This window comes from Myotis davidii, unplaced genomic scaffold (assembly GCF_000327345.1).
Source record: "Myotis davidii unplaced genomic scaffold, ASM32734v1 scaffold464, whole genome shotgun sequence".
NCBI classification, from domain to species: domain Eukaryota; kingdom Metazoa; phylum Chordata; class Mammalia; order Chiroptera; family Vespertilionidae; genus Myotis; species Myotis davidii.
Genome location: NW_006295287.1, coordinates 42,478 through 55,569, shown reverse-complemented (window position 1 = coordinate 55,569; position 13,092 = coordinate 42,478). Strand labels below are relative to the sequence as shown.

At 45.0% G+C, this 13,092-nt stretch overlaps 1 pseudogene; it reads right to left on the bottom strand.

The window, feature by feature from the left end:
* Positions 1–8,834: 8,834 nt before the first annotated feature.
* Positions 8,835–10,095, bottom strand: LOC102762665 (annotated as a pseudogene).
* Positions 10,096–13,092: the final 2,997 nt, after the last annotated feature.

The following is a 13,092-nucleotide window of genomic DNA, read 5'->3' as shown; positions in this document are numbered from 1 at the left end:
TTCAACGGGAAGGCCCACATTTAAAACAGACAATTCCTCTTTTAGACTGTTCGCTTGCAGTTTCGATTGTGGGTCCGGACAACAGTGCTTGGCCTGGGGCAACACCATATTTCTTTCAACATAATTTGACCCACAGCAAAGAGAAGAGCACTGTGAGAATTTTAGGGAAGCGTCGAGCATTTTGACACTCTTGGAAGTTTGGTGCTCTGGCCTCTTCCTCCTCATCTGACTCCTTTCATTTCTAGCTCAGGGGAGGCAGGAGCCGGGAGCCTGTCACTCGTGGGTTTCGCCAGGTATGCGGTGAAAGAGAGTGGGTGGGAGGCCGTGTATGCTGGGAGATGGCTGAAAACTTGCTCTCCAGGAAGAGAAGAGCCCTGATTGGCAGCGTTTGCCAATTTCTGTGGTGTAAATCCTCCCACCTTGGCTGAGTTCAAGGCACGAGTCTGAGGTCATTGAACTCAGAGCCGGGAAGAGATGTGTGTAATCTGTGCTCATGGCCCGGTAGGAACTGGCTCCAGGCCCCCAGGGCAGGAAGAGGGATCAGGAGGAAGCCACGGTGTGAAGAGAGGCTGGGAGACATCAGATGGTTTTTCTGGGTTCAGGCCAAGAGAGGTCCCTAAGCCTGAACCCCCGAGGAGCACAGTGTGATCACTAGAGCCCACTGAAATGTTTTACTCAACACAACACTTGGTCATCTCTGTGGGCCTGAGACCTGCTGGGCTCTGAGACATTAAGCCCGGGAGAGGCTCAGGACCCAGAGTGGGACTCCGATAAGCAGAGGAGGATGGCACATGTTGGGGTGCAGGATGGGGGATCCAGACAAAATTCTGGAGGCCACATTGTGCTCTGGATCGGTGCCCAAGTGGAGACCAGAATGCAGTGTTCGTTATTCATTTTGTAGACACTCCCAGGCTCTGTGCGGGAGGCTGGGATCTCGGGTGTAAACAGGACTGAGTTCCTCATCCACGGGGAAGGCGTGTCTGTGCAAACAATTCAAAGGCAGCGTGATAAGAGGGTCTGGGGAGGGCTTGGTGGATGGACACGATGTTCTGAAGGAGGCTGGAGGGCAACAGGGGCTGGGGACACATGGACCCCTATCTGGGGGTCTTTCAAGACTTCTCCAGGACTTGGAAAGAGTCGTCCTCATCCACGGGGAAGGCGTGTCTGTGCAAATAATTCAAAGGCAGTGTGATAAGAGGGTCTGGGAGGGCTTGGTGGATGGACACCATGTTCTGAAGGAGGCTGGAGGGCAACGGGCTGGGGACACATGGACCCCTATCTGGGGGTCTTTCAAGACTTCTCCAGGACTTGGAAAGAGTCGGATAGATTTGTTCAGGAGGATCCTGGGCTAGCCTTTGGCTCTCCAGTTGTCGATGTCAAAGCGTCTACTTTCCAAAACTGGGAAGAGTGACAAGGGAATTGGGGACGGAAGGAAGGGACCCCAGGCCCTCTGTCCTCCCCTTTTCCACTCCCCGGAACTCTAGATCCCCCTTCCTTGGCCCCTCTCAGAGTGAAAAATGATTAAAATGTTGAAACTCACTTAAAGTCTGGGTGATTTTTTAAATTTCTGTGGAAGGGCAGGCCGAAAAGGTAGAAACAGGGGTCGCTCTGTCCATGCCCTCTCCCCCCACCTTCTGTCTCTGCGGGCATGGGCCCGTTCACGTGCTTCCTCCCTTCCTCCCTTCCTCTCTTTCTAAATATCAATGGGGGGTGAGGGGTGCAGAAATGAAGCTCTGACAACATGGATGGGCCTTGAAAACATCGTGCTAAATGTTTATCTTTTCTCCCTTTTTATTGAATTTATCGGGGTGACACTGATTAACAAAATTATACAGGTTTCAGGTGTGCGATTCTGCAACACTTCAACTGAAGACTGAATTGTGTGTTCACCACCCCAAGTCAAGTCTAAATGTTTATCTTAACCCAGTGGTAGGCAAACTCATTAGTCAACAGAGCCAAATATCAACAGGACAACGATTGAATTTTCTTTTGAGAGCCAAATTTTTTAAACTTAAACTATATATAGGTAGGTACACTGTTATTAACTTAATTAGGATACTCCTAAGCTGGCCTTTGAGCCACACTCAAGGGGCCAAAGAGCCACATGTGCCTCGTGAGCCACAGTTTGCTGACCATTGCCCTAGGAGATGTATAGGCAAATACATTGCTATGAGAGATGTCTGAGATTTTGCTGCCTATGTTTTCTTGTAGGATTTTTGTGGTTTCACGACTTAAATTTAAGTCTTTTATTCATTTTGAGCTTATTCTCGGGTATGGTGTAAGTTGGTGGTCTATTTCCTTTTCTTTCTTTTTTTTGGCATGTATCCAGTTTTTTCAATACCATTTATTGAAGAGACTGTCTTGACTCCACTGTTTGCTCTTGCCTCCCCCGGTTCCTTCCTTCCTTCCTTCCTTCCTTCCTTCCTTCCTTCCTTCCTTCCTTCCTTCCTCTTGTTCTTCCTCTTCTTAAAGAATACCCTTCAACATTTCATGTAATACTAGTTTGGTGGTGATGAACTTCTTTAGCTTTTCCTTGTCCGGGAAGCTCTTTAACTGACCTTCATTTCTAAATGATAGCTTTACTGGGTAGAGTAATACTGGTTGTAGGTCCTCGCTTTTCATCACTTCGAATATTTCTTGCCACTTCTTTCTGGCCTGCAAAGTTTCTGACAGCTGTATGGGCGCTCCCTTATAGGTAACTAACTGCTTTTTCTCTTGCTGCTTTTAAGATTCTCTCTTGGTCTTTAACCGTTGTCATTTTAAATATGATGTGTCTTGGTGTGAACCTCTTTGTGTTCCTCTTGTTTGGGACTCCATGTTTCCTGGACTTGTAAGTGTATTTCTCTATCCAGGTAGGGGAAGAAAATTTCTTTTTCTTTTTCTTTTTTAAATATATTTTTATTGATTTTATAGAGGAAAGAAGTGGGAGAGCAAGATAGAAACATCAATGATGAGGGATGCCTCTTGCACATCCCCCACTGGGGATCGAGCCTGCAAACCCGGGCATGTGCCCTGACTGGGAATCAAACCGTGACCTCCTGGTTTCATAGGTCAATGCTCAACCACTGAGCCACACCGGCTGGGCAAATGGGTGGATTGTATAGTATATATAGTACACCTCAATAAATCAATGGAAAAGAAAAGAAAGAAAGCCCTAGCTGGTTTGGGCTCAGTAGATAGAGCGTCAGCCTGCGGACTAAAGGGTCCCAGGTTCGATTCCAGTCAAAGGCACACGCCCAAGTTTTGGGCTCAATTTCCAGTGGGGGGTGTGCAGGAGGCAGCCAATTAATGATTCTCTCTCATCACTGATGTTTCTATCTCTCTCTCCCTTTCTCCCCTCTCTGAAACTAATGAAAATATATTTAAAAGCAAAAAGGAAAAAAGAAAAATGCACTGAGCTGTTTTCCAGACACAGGTGAAAGCCAATCCCAACTCCTAATTCTCAGCACAACCCACCAGACATGCTGTTATATTCAGATGTATGTTCTTTTTTTTTATGTATGTATGTTCTTATTATTCCCATTTCCCAGATGAGAAACTGAGGCAGAGGTAAGTCAGGTAGGTAACCTGCCCAAAGGCCACAACTAGGAAGAGGTAGAACTGGGGTTTCTGTGTATCTTGTTGGGATGTAGCCCTTCCTGGCAATTCTCCCCCCTCCCCCCCATTTTTAGTCCTGCCTTTCACTCCTGATTCTCTCCTCCCGGGTTCTTCCTTCCTGGGCTCACCGCAGGCCTGAGTATTTCTCTGCTTTCTTTTCCTCTCTCCATCTCTCCCCTCTCCCCTCTTCTTCCTCCTCCCTCGTGTCCCTCCCTGATCTCTGAGACTGTCCCTGGCTGTTCCCTCTCCCAGAACAGCACTAATTCAGCAAACGCTCTAATCCTCTTAGGAGAGGGCCCAGCCTCAGCGCACCACAGGGAATTAGCGGGGATTGGGTTCAGACTCCAGACCCACGGGGGAGGGGCTACAGAGAGACATCCGAGTTTCCACCCTCAGATACTTCCCCACCTGCTCCCACCCCCTCCAGGTGAAATCACGCCTGGGACACACAGGAAGAAAAGAATCAAGCCCTTGACACGTGCCAGGCACTGTTAGTGAGTACTTGTCATTTCTCTCTGCCTCTTCAGACACCTCATGAGGGAGGGCCCATCTCCCTGTCCCCTATTTTATGGGTCCGGAGGGGTTAAGTGACTTTCCCAAGACAAACCAGAATCCAGTCCCAGCTTTCTGGGCGTCTCAGGCCCAGAGGTGGGAATGGAATGACCTTGTGGCCACCATCCTTGAGGGCAACTCCTGTTTGGCGACTTCAAAGATGCAGCTCTCAGTGCACTCACAATACGGACTGGGTGAGAGGGAAACCCAGATGGGGGACAGGAGGGGAAAACGCCTTCCAAGGAGGAACAGTAGAAGGCCGGGGAAGAAAGGACAAGCAGATGCCAGGAGCTGTTTGTCGTGAGGTTGGTTGTGTATTTAATTCATTGGCCAGCTATACAATTGTTCATCTTGTATTATTTTTTTTAATTTTATTGATTTTGTACAGAGAGAAAGGGAGAGGGATAGAGAGTTGGAAACACTGATCAGCTGCCTCCTGCATACCCCCTACTGGGGATGTGCCCGCAACCAAGGTACATGCCCTTGACCAGAATCGAACCTGGGACCCTTCAGTCTGCAGGCCGACGCTCTATCCACTGAGCCAAACTGGTCAGAGCAATCTTGTATTATTTTTGAAAATATTTTTAGAGGAATAGAGAGAGAGAGAGAGAGAGAGATCTGCGAAAGAGAAATATCAATCGCCTACCACCTGGGATCAAACCCCCAACCTAGGCATGCGCCCTGAGCAGGAATCAAACCCCACAACGCTACAACCAGCTGAAGAAAGTTGAATCTCTCACGGAACTTGTTTCTCTTCTCTAACTTGTCAAGTTTATTGGCATACATTTGTTCATAATATTCCAACTTCCATTTCATTTATCTATAGCATTAAATGATATCACAGATGTCAGATAAGAAGAAAGACTAAAATCAACCATTTTCAACATCATCTCAAGAAATTAGGAGAGAGGGAAGAAAAAATAAAGATGAGAACAGAAATTGAGAAAATAAAAAAAATGTACAGTAGAAAAAACCAAGACATGTTTTGTTAAAAACTAAATAAAATCAATAGCTCCCCAAAAACCAACATTAAGAATGAAAAAGAGGCCGAAACTGGTTTGGCTCAGTGGATAGAGCGTTGGCCTGTGGACTGAAAGGTCCCAGGTTCGATTCCAGTCAAGGGCATGTACCTGGGTTGCGGGCACCTCCCCAGTGGGGGGTGTGCAGGAGGCAGCTGATCGATGTTTCTCTCTCATTGATGTTTCTAACTCTCTCTCTCTCTCTCCCTTCCTCTCTGTAAAAAATCAATAAAATATATTTAAAAAAAAGAATGAAAAAGCGAATAAAGATATAATAAAAAAAGATTGAAGTTTAAAAAATAAAGAATGAAAAAGAGGACATTACTAAAGATCCTACACTAGAGATATGAAGGATGGTAAGTGAATGCTATGGACAATGATATGCCAAGAAATTTGAAAATTTAGATGACAAATCTCTAGCAAAATATAACTAACCAAAATACAATTACCCAAAGCAAACACACACACAAAACAGGAAATCTATTAGCGAAGAGTAATCCATAATTAAAAATTTTCACATAAAGAACACTCCATGACCATTTGGCTTCCTCAAAGACTTTCACATAACAATTAAAAAAGAGATTACAGCCCTCGCCAGTTTGGCTCAGTGGATAGAGTGTTGGCCTGCACACTGAAGGGTCCCGGGTTCGAGTCTGGTCAAGGGCACATGCCTGGGTTGCGGGCTCAATCCCCAGTAGGGGGTGTGCAGGAGGCAGCCGATCAATGATTCTCTTTCATCATTGATGTTTCCATCTCTCTCTCCCTCCCCTTCTCTCTGAAATCAAATAAAAAATATATTTTAAAAAAAGAAGAAGGAAATTACGTTGGTCTAAAAAAAATGTTCAGGGCCTTGAAAAAGAACAAGCATTTCTCATTTTATTTCATGAGACCTGCATAACTTTGATGTAAAACTCCTGGCAACAACATTAAAATAAAGGAAAATTAGTGCTGGCCCGAGTGGCTTAGTTAGTTGGGCATCGTCCAGTGCATTGAAAGGTTCCCACTTCCATTCCTGGTCAGGGCACATACAAGAAGCAACCAATGGAAAATAGTTCCTTTCCCCGCCTCTCACAAGTGTTCCACACTAAGCCTCCTGTACCTCACCGGTTCCAGTTCTGATGGCCCTACCCCGGCACTGGTTCCCATGGAGTTTTCAACTGTGGGTTTCTCTCTGGTGGCATATTTCACGCAGGATCGAGAAGAGGCCTTTGGGGAAGTGGGCACTGATGGACTGGGCTCATCGGAAACCACCTGTGGCTGCAGATGTTGCTGTGAATGAAAGAGCAACAACACAGCAACTGTGATGTCGGCCCTGGCATTCTGGAGGTGCTCCAGTTCTGTCATTACGTGTGCTTACCCACTTTCCTCCCTGAAGTTTCAACGGCGTTAGTTTTCTTTGCCATCCTGGAAAGAAAAATGAAAAAGCTAGTAAAGCCATGTCCAGTTAAAGAAACGCAACAATAATGTAATGCGTATTTAATGAAATTTTAAGTAAATAATAAAGTGACTGTACAAAAAAAAGAAGCAACCAATGAATAAATGCATAAACAAGAGAAACAACAACTTGATATGCCTCTCTCCCTTTCTCTCTCTAAAGTCAGTAAAAAAAAATAAAAAAGAAATGAGGGTCCTGGACAGTGTGACTCAGTTTATCGAAGAGTCTACCTGTGCAACAAAGAATCTGGGGTTTGGTTCCTGATCAAGGGCACGTACCTCAGTTACAGGTCTGATCCCCGGCCTGGTCAGGGTGGGTGTGGGAGGCAACCAGTGGATGTGTCTTTCTCACATCCAAGTTTTTTTTTCTCTCTCTCTCTCCCTCCCTCCCCCTCCACCCCTCCCTTCACTCCCTAAAAAGCAATGCAAAAACTATCTTCAGGTGAGGGGAAAGAAAGAAAGAAAGAAAGAAAGAAAGAAAGAAAGAAAGAAAGAAAGGAAGGAAGGAAGGAAGGAAGGAAGGAAGGAAGAAAGAAAGAAAGAAAGAAAGAAAGAAAAATTGAAAGAAAGAAAGAAAGAAAGAAAGAAAGAAAGAAAAAAAGAAAGAAAGAAAAAAAGAAAGAAAGAAAAAAAGAAAGAAAGAAAAAGAAATGAGGAAGAGAGAGAATTCCTTAATTTGATGAAGGGTATCTGCAGAATAATCCTGTAGGAAACATTATGTTTGATGTTGAAATGTTGAAAGATTTTCTCCTGTTACTGGGAATGAGACAATCATCTAGTTCTCACCACTTCTTTCAACACTATAGTAAAGGTCCATTCAATCCTATATAACAAAAGGGTAATATGCAAATTGTCTCCTCGACCCCAGAGTTTCCCCCCCCAGCTGGCCCCACCCCCAATAGACCCCTCCACACCCTGCTCAGGGTGGACCAGCCGCCAACCTCCCTCATCCCCTCCTCCCTGGCCAGCCCAGACTGATTGGCCCCAATGTGGGTGGGTCGGCTGAACGCTACCAGTGCACAAATTCTTGCACCGGGCCTCTAGTAAGGAAATAAAGATGCAATCAAGAGAGAAAAGGAAATAAAAGGTATATGAATTAGAAAGAAAGATACAGAACTATCACTATCATTTTTTTACAAATGACATGACTGTTTAGGTAGAAAACCCAAAAGAGTTTATAGATGCATAATTATTTAGCAGTAATGAGAAAATTTGACAAGGTTCCTGGATATAAGTCAATAAGAACAGATTATTATTTTTTATTATACTCCAGCCACAAACAGGAAACAAATTTGCTAAAACTGACACAATCGATAATAATATCAAATACTTTAGGAGGGAAAAAAGTCTAACAAAATCTATGTGTAATCCCTACATAGATATAATCTCTACAATATAACAGAGGGTCGGGGGAGATTTACAGTAGATTATAATGTCCTGGCCAGGTGGCTCAGTTGCTGGGAGCCTCGTCCAGTACACCAAAAAGTTTCAGGTTTGATTCTGGATCAGGGCACATACCTAGTTTTTCAGTTTGATACCTAGTTGGGTGGGTGTGGGAAATAAATAAAATAAAGTGGACCATAATGAATGGAAAATGTGTTCATTTCCACTGGTTATGAGGAAAATACAGGCCCACAATGATCTTCATCTACATACCCATCCACATGGCTAAAATTAAGACAGACACTGCTAAATTTTGGTGAGGATATGAAGTAAAATAACTTTGGAAATCTATTAAGCATTATCTACTAAATTTAAGCAAATGCCTCCTCCATGGCCTAGAAATTCCACTCATAGGAATATACCAACAGAAATGTACATATATTTGTGTGTGTCAGAAGACAGGCACAAGAATGTTCATAGCATCATTGTTTGTAATAATCCAAGCCAGAACCAATCTAGACTCACACCAATGAGACTGGATAGATTAATGGTGCTATATCATGTAATGGCAAACTACACCGACATCAGAATACAGACAGACCATTGCTAAGGCAAGAGGGATGACTCTTACAAACAATGGTGAATGAAAGAAAGCAAACACAAAGGAAGACACTGTCTATGATTCTATGCATGTAAAGTTCAAAACCAGGCAACACAAACCTGTAGTATTAGAAGGCAGGATAATGATTACCTTTGGTCGAGAATGGAAGCTGCCATGAGGGAGCTTCTGTGTTGCTGGAAATATTCTGTGCTCACTTTCTTTTTTTTCCCTCTCATTGCCTTTGATCATATTTTTATTCAAAATTAGCTGTCCACAGTGATCTGACCGTTATGGGATAAACAAATGTAAGTTTATGTCGCCGGCTTCTTTCTTCTGTGGTGGGTTTCTTTTCTGCCGGCTTCTTCTCACCTGCTGGTTTCTTGGTAGCTGCAGCCTTTTTCCCACCGAAGGCTCCTGCTTCTTAAGGCCAACAGCCTTCTTTCCTTTCTTCCCGACCACAGGCTTCTGGCCTGGAACCCCCTTGTCACCTGATTGGGCTTCTAGTGCTGCTGCTGCTGCTGCTCTATCCACCCGAAGCTTGTGGTTCTTGGCCTGACGAAGAATGGTGTTCTGGCTCATGGTCTTTGCCTATGGGTTTAGCTTCAACGTGATTCTCAGGCTTTTCAGTGGATTCTTCTTCAGGACTTCGCAGTGAATCTTCTTGTGCGGTGCTCAGAGGGCTCTTTGGATCTCTGGCCTTTTCAAGATTCTGCTAAGGCCTGTATTGAGCATCTTGTGCATGGGAAGGTTGTAGTTACTCTTGAGGGAGGCAGCTCTACGCCAAGTGCCATGCAGCTCATCTAACTTGTGGAAAGCACTTTCAGTCCAAATGCAGAAACGGCCCACATGCCCTCCAGGTGCAAGTCTCTACCGTTGTCCTCGTTATAGATGATGCAAGGTCCCCTGCGCTGGATACGACGACGTTTCTCATTTTGCCCGCGCCAGCCCTCATTCGCTGAGAGGCGTAGACCTTTTTCATATCATTCCAGGCCTTACGTTTCTTAAGAAGCAAAACAGCCTCCTTGGTTTTCTTGTAGCCTTCAACTTTATCTTCAACCACCAAAGGAAGTTCAGGAACTTCCTCAATACGGTGACCTTTAGACATGACCAGTGCTGGTAAGGCTGAGGCAGTGAGAGCAGAGCAGATGGCATATCATTTCTGTGTTGTGTTTACTCTGCAGTGCCAATGGCGCCAGGTCTTGGTTGGTGCAAACATGTGGCCCCCACGACACATATTTCCAAAAGCACCCTGGCCAGAATGATGAGTTCCACCACCTCGGACTCTGGGAATTCGAGCCACAGCTCTGCCAGGACCCCAGGACTGGCAGAGCACTGATTTGATGACCTGCCAATTCACTGACAGCAAAAGGCTGTCTATTATTTTTGCACAAGTTGGCGTGAACAAAATTCACAATATCTGGTCGAATGGGAGCCTTGGACACAGCAGGCAAAGTGACATTTTTGCCAGATGTTTCCCCCTTTTCAGAGTACATGCGCACGTGCCACGGAGGGGAGAGGAGAAGGCCACACTCCTCTCTACCCAGCGGCTCCCACAGGAAAGCGCTCACTTTCTGATAACCTATTGATCTGTGCATTTTTCTCAAGCAATGTTATCCTTCACTGAAATATTTATTTATTTGTTTACTTTGTTTTTTACGGATTTTTTTTAGAGAAAGAGGAAGGGAGAGAAAGAATAGCATTGATTTGTTGTTCCACTTATTTATACATCATTGGTTGATCTTGTATGTCCCCTGATTAGAATTGAACCTGAAACCTAGGTGTATCGGAATGATGACCTAACCAACTGAGCTACCCAGCAATGGCCTTTTTTATTTTATTTTTTTATGTTTCTCTGAAGATGAGGCTGAAGCCAATTTTTCCAGGGAGGACAAAAAGAGGCCCAGATAGGTGGGACATTTTTCAGAGACAACCTGAAGTACAGAGCAGTAAATGGAAAAAGGGTTCATTTCCATGCCGTCAACCTGAGGCTCAGATGAACTTGGGGGAAAAGTGCCTCATTCCTGGAGAGATCAGAAAATGGAACCCATTTTACAAAAAGAGAATAGGCCTCATTTTATTTAATATGGATTTGACCATTAATAACTGCACGGTGGGGAATTGGTCACGAGAGCCGTGAAAGTTCTCCTGGCCCACAGTTGTCCTCCCACAGGGCTGCCACTCTTAGTAGCTTCTCGTATGTTCTCCCAGATGCAGGCTATGGATGTGGGAGCAAAATTGTACCTATGTCCTCTTTGTGAGGGGATAGTAAGAAACTAGGAAAATTCCTTGGCAAGTGGAATGTGGAAAGACAGATAGCGGAACAAACTGGTGGAGCAATTTATAGCAGACACAGAAGGTCATCTCCCTAGAAGTAACATCTAGGCCTCAGTTGTATTTCAGTTCCAGGCCCAGAAAAGTAGCCATCACCAGTTGCAATGACTAATGACCTCCTGCTCTGGCGCTGACCAATCAGTGGAGACCACGACTCTGCAAGAGCACACCTGGAAAAGCGAATGAACATTCTATTCAGATCTCCCCTTAGACCTCCCCTAAATTCTCAGCCTTTAAAAACACTCAAAAAAAAAAAAAGTACCCAGTCTATACTCTCCCTCCCTTTCCATTCTCTCTCTCTTCCCCCACAGGTGTGCACTTCCTGAACTCTAAGGGACCCCACAAGACTTGCAACCAGGGGAGAAATGGGCAGTGCCAGCTTGTCCCAGGCTAATCCACTGAACCTAACTCTAAGAACCCCTAGTGAACTAAAGCATCCTGGCCTAAGGCTCTCCTGTTGCTTCTATGTAAGCTTTTTCTTGTTTCACTGCCCACCAGCTTTAATAAACAAACTCTCGTAATCACCTGGACTTGTATTGTGAAATCTTTCCTGCACGAAGTCCACACTACTGTTGGCCCTGGGCAGACCCACTCAGGTTCAGGTCCCCTGTGTGGTAACATCTTTGTTTCTACATGTCCTTGCTTTTCTTTTTGTTCCTCAAGTTTGGTTCAAGAAACCTCTGTTCTCAGAACCAACTGGGAGATAGACAGATGGGTAGATAATGCAAAGATATGTAGGTGGATGGATGGGTGGACTGAGGATGATTTTAAAGCCAACACTGGAATTTGAAGAGTGGACAGTTTGGGGGCAGGAGGGAAGATTTCGGAGGGCACAAAAGTAGAGAGAAAATTGATATGGAATGGAATGATGGGGCCACAAGAATCTCTGAGGGATAGAGAACCTGTCCATAGAGGAGGGTGCATGCAGGATAGAGAGTCTGTCGTGATAGAGGGAGGATCTAAGGGTAGGGGATGCAGCCAGTGAGACCTCAGTGAATAATTATAAAACGCCTAGAATAGTGCCTCACTTAAGAAAAATGCTTGAAGCTCTCTCTCTCTCTCTCTCTCTCTCTCTCTCTCTCTCTCTCTCCAATACATAAAAAAAATTTTCACCCCTGACCGGTTTGGCTCAGTGGCTAGAGCATCGGCCTGCGGACTGAAGGGTCCCAGGTTCGATTCCGGTCAAGGGCATGTACCTTGGTTGCGGGCACATCCCCAGTGGGGGATGTGCAGGAGGCAGCTAGCTGATCGATGTTTCTCTCTTATCAATGTTTTTAGCTCTCTATCCTTCTCCCTTCCTCTCTGTAAAAAATCAATAAAATACATTAAAAAAATTTTTTCAAAAAGAAATGCAAATTTTGGAGCCCCACCTTGAACCTACTAAATCTGGGAATAAAGCCCTCTGGGGGTTTCTGATACCCACAAGCCCGTGAAAATTGCTGGCTGTGCTGTGATAAGAGAGAGGCGGGATTTCCGGTAATAACGTTTGATCTGTGTCTCCTGCAGGGCGGAGACAAGGAGGAGCAGCACTGCCTTTGCCCTGGGCACAAACCTGGGAGACAACGGCAGTTCTCTCAGCTGTTGGGACCATTTCTCACCTGAGCTGATGTCAGCTTCCAGGTGGGTGTGAAGCCGAAGATAGACAATATACCCAAGTTGGCTGACCGGGTAGCTCAGTTGGTTAGAGTTGTCCATCAATGCCAAGGTTGTGGGTTTGATACCGAGTCAGAGCACAAACAAGAATCAAGCAATGAATGTATAAATAAGTGGAACAACAAACCGATGTCTCTCTGTCCTCTTCTCTCTCTCTCTTAAGTCAACCAATAAAATTTTTTATTAAAATTTTTATTAAAAATGAGTAACCTCCCCCAAATAAACCCTAATTTGTTCAACTACTGCTCTTCCTCATGGTCTTTGGCTGAGGGACCTAAACAGATATCACCAAGCCATCACTACTATAGAAGCCCTATCCACTGTCTCTGCTTTCCCCCTTGTAAACTGTCCTTGAATACATCTAGCAGTGATCCTGTGTGGTGTGAGGTAGGGGCTCAGTTTCGGGGTGGCGTGGGGTGTGTGTGTGTGTGTGTGTTTTTCTTCTGGATTTTCAACCTCCAATGTAAGGAGAGGCCGTTCATTTGTCCTATGTCAAGGGTTCAGGTAACCACACACCTAAAG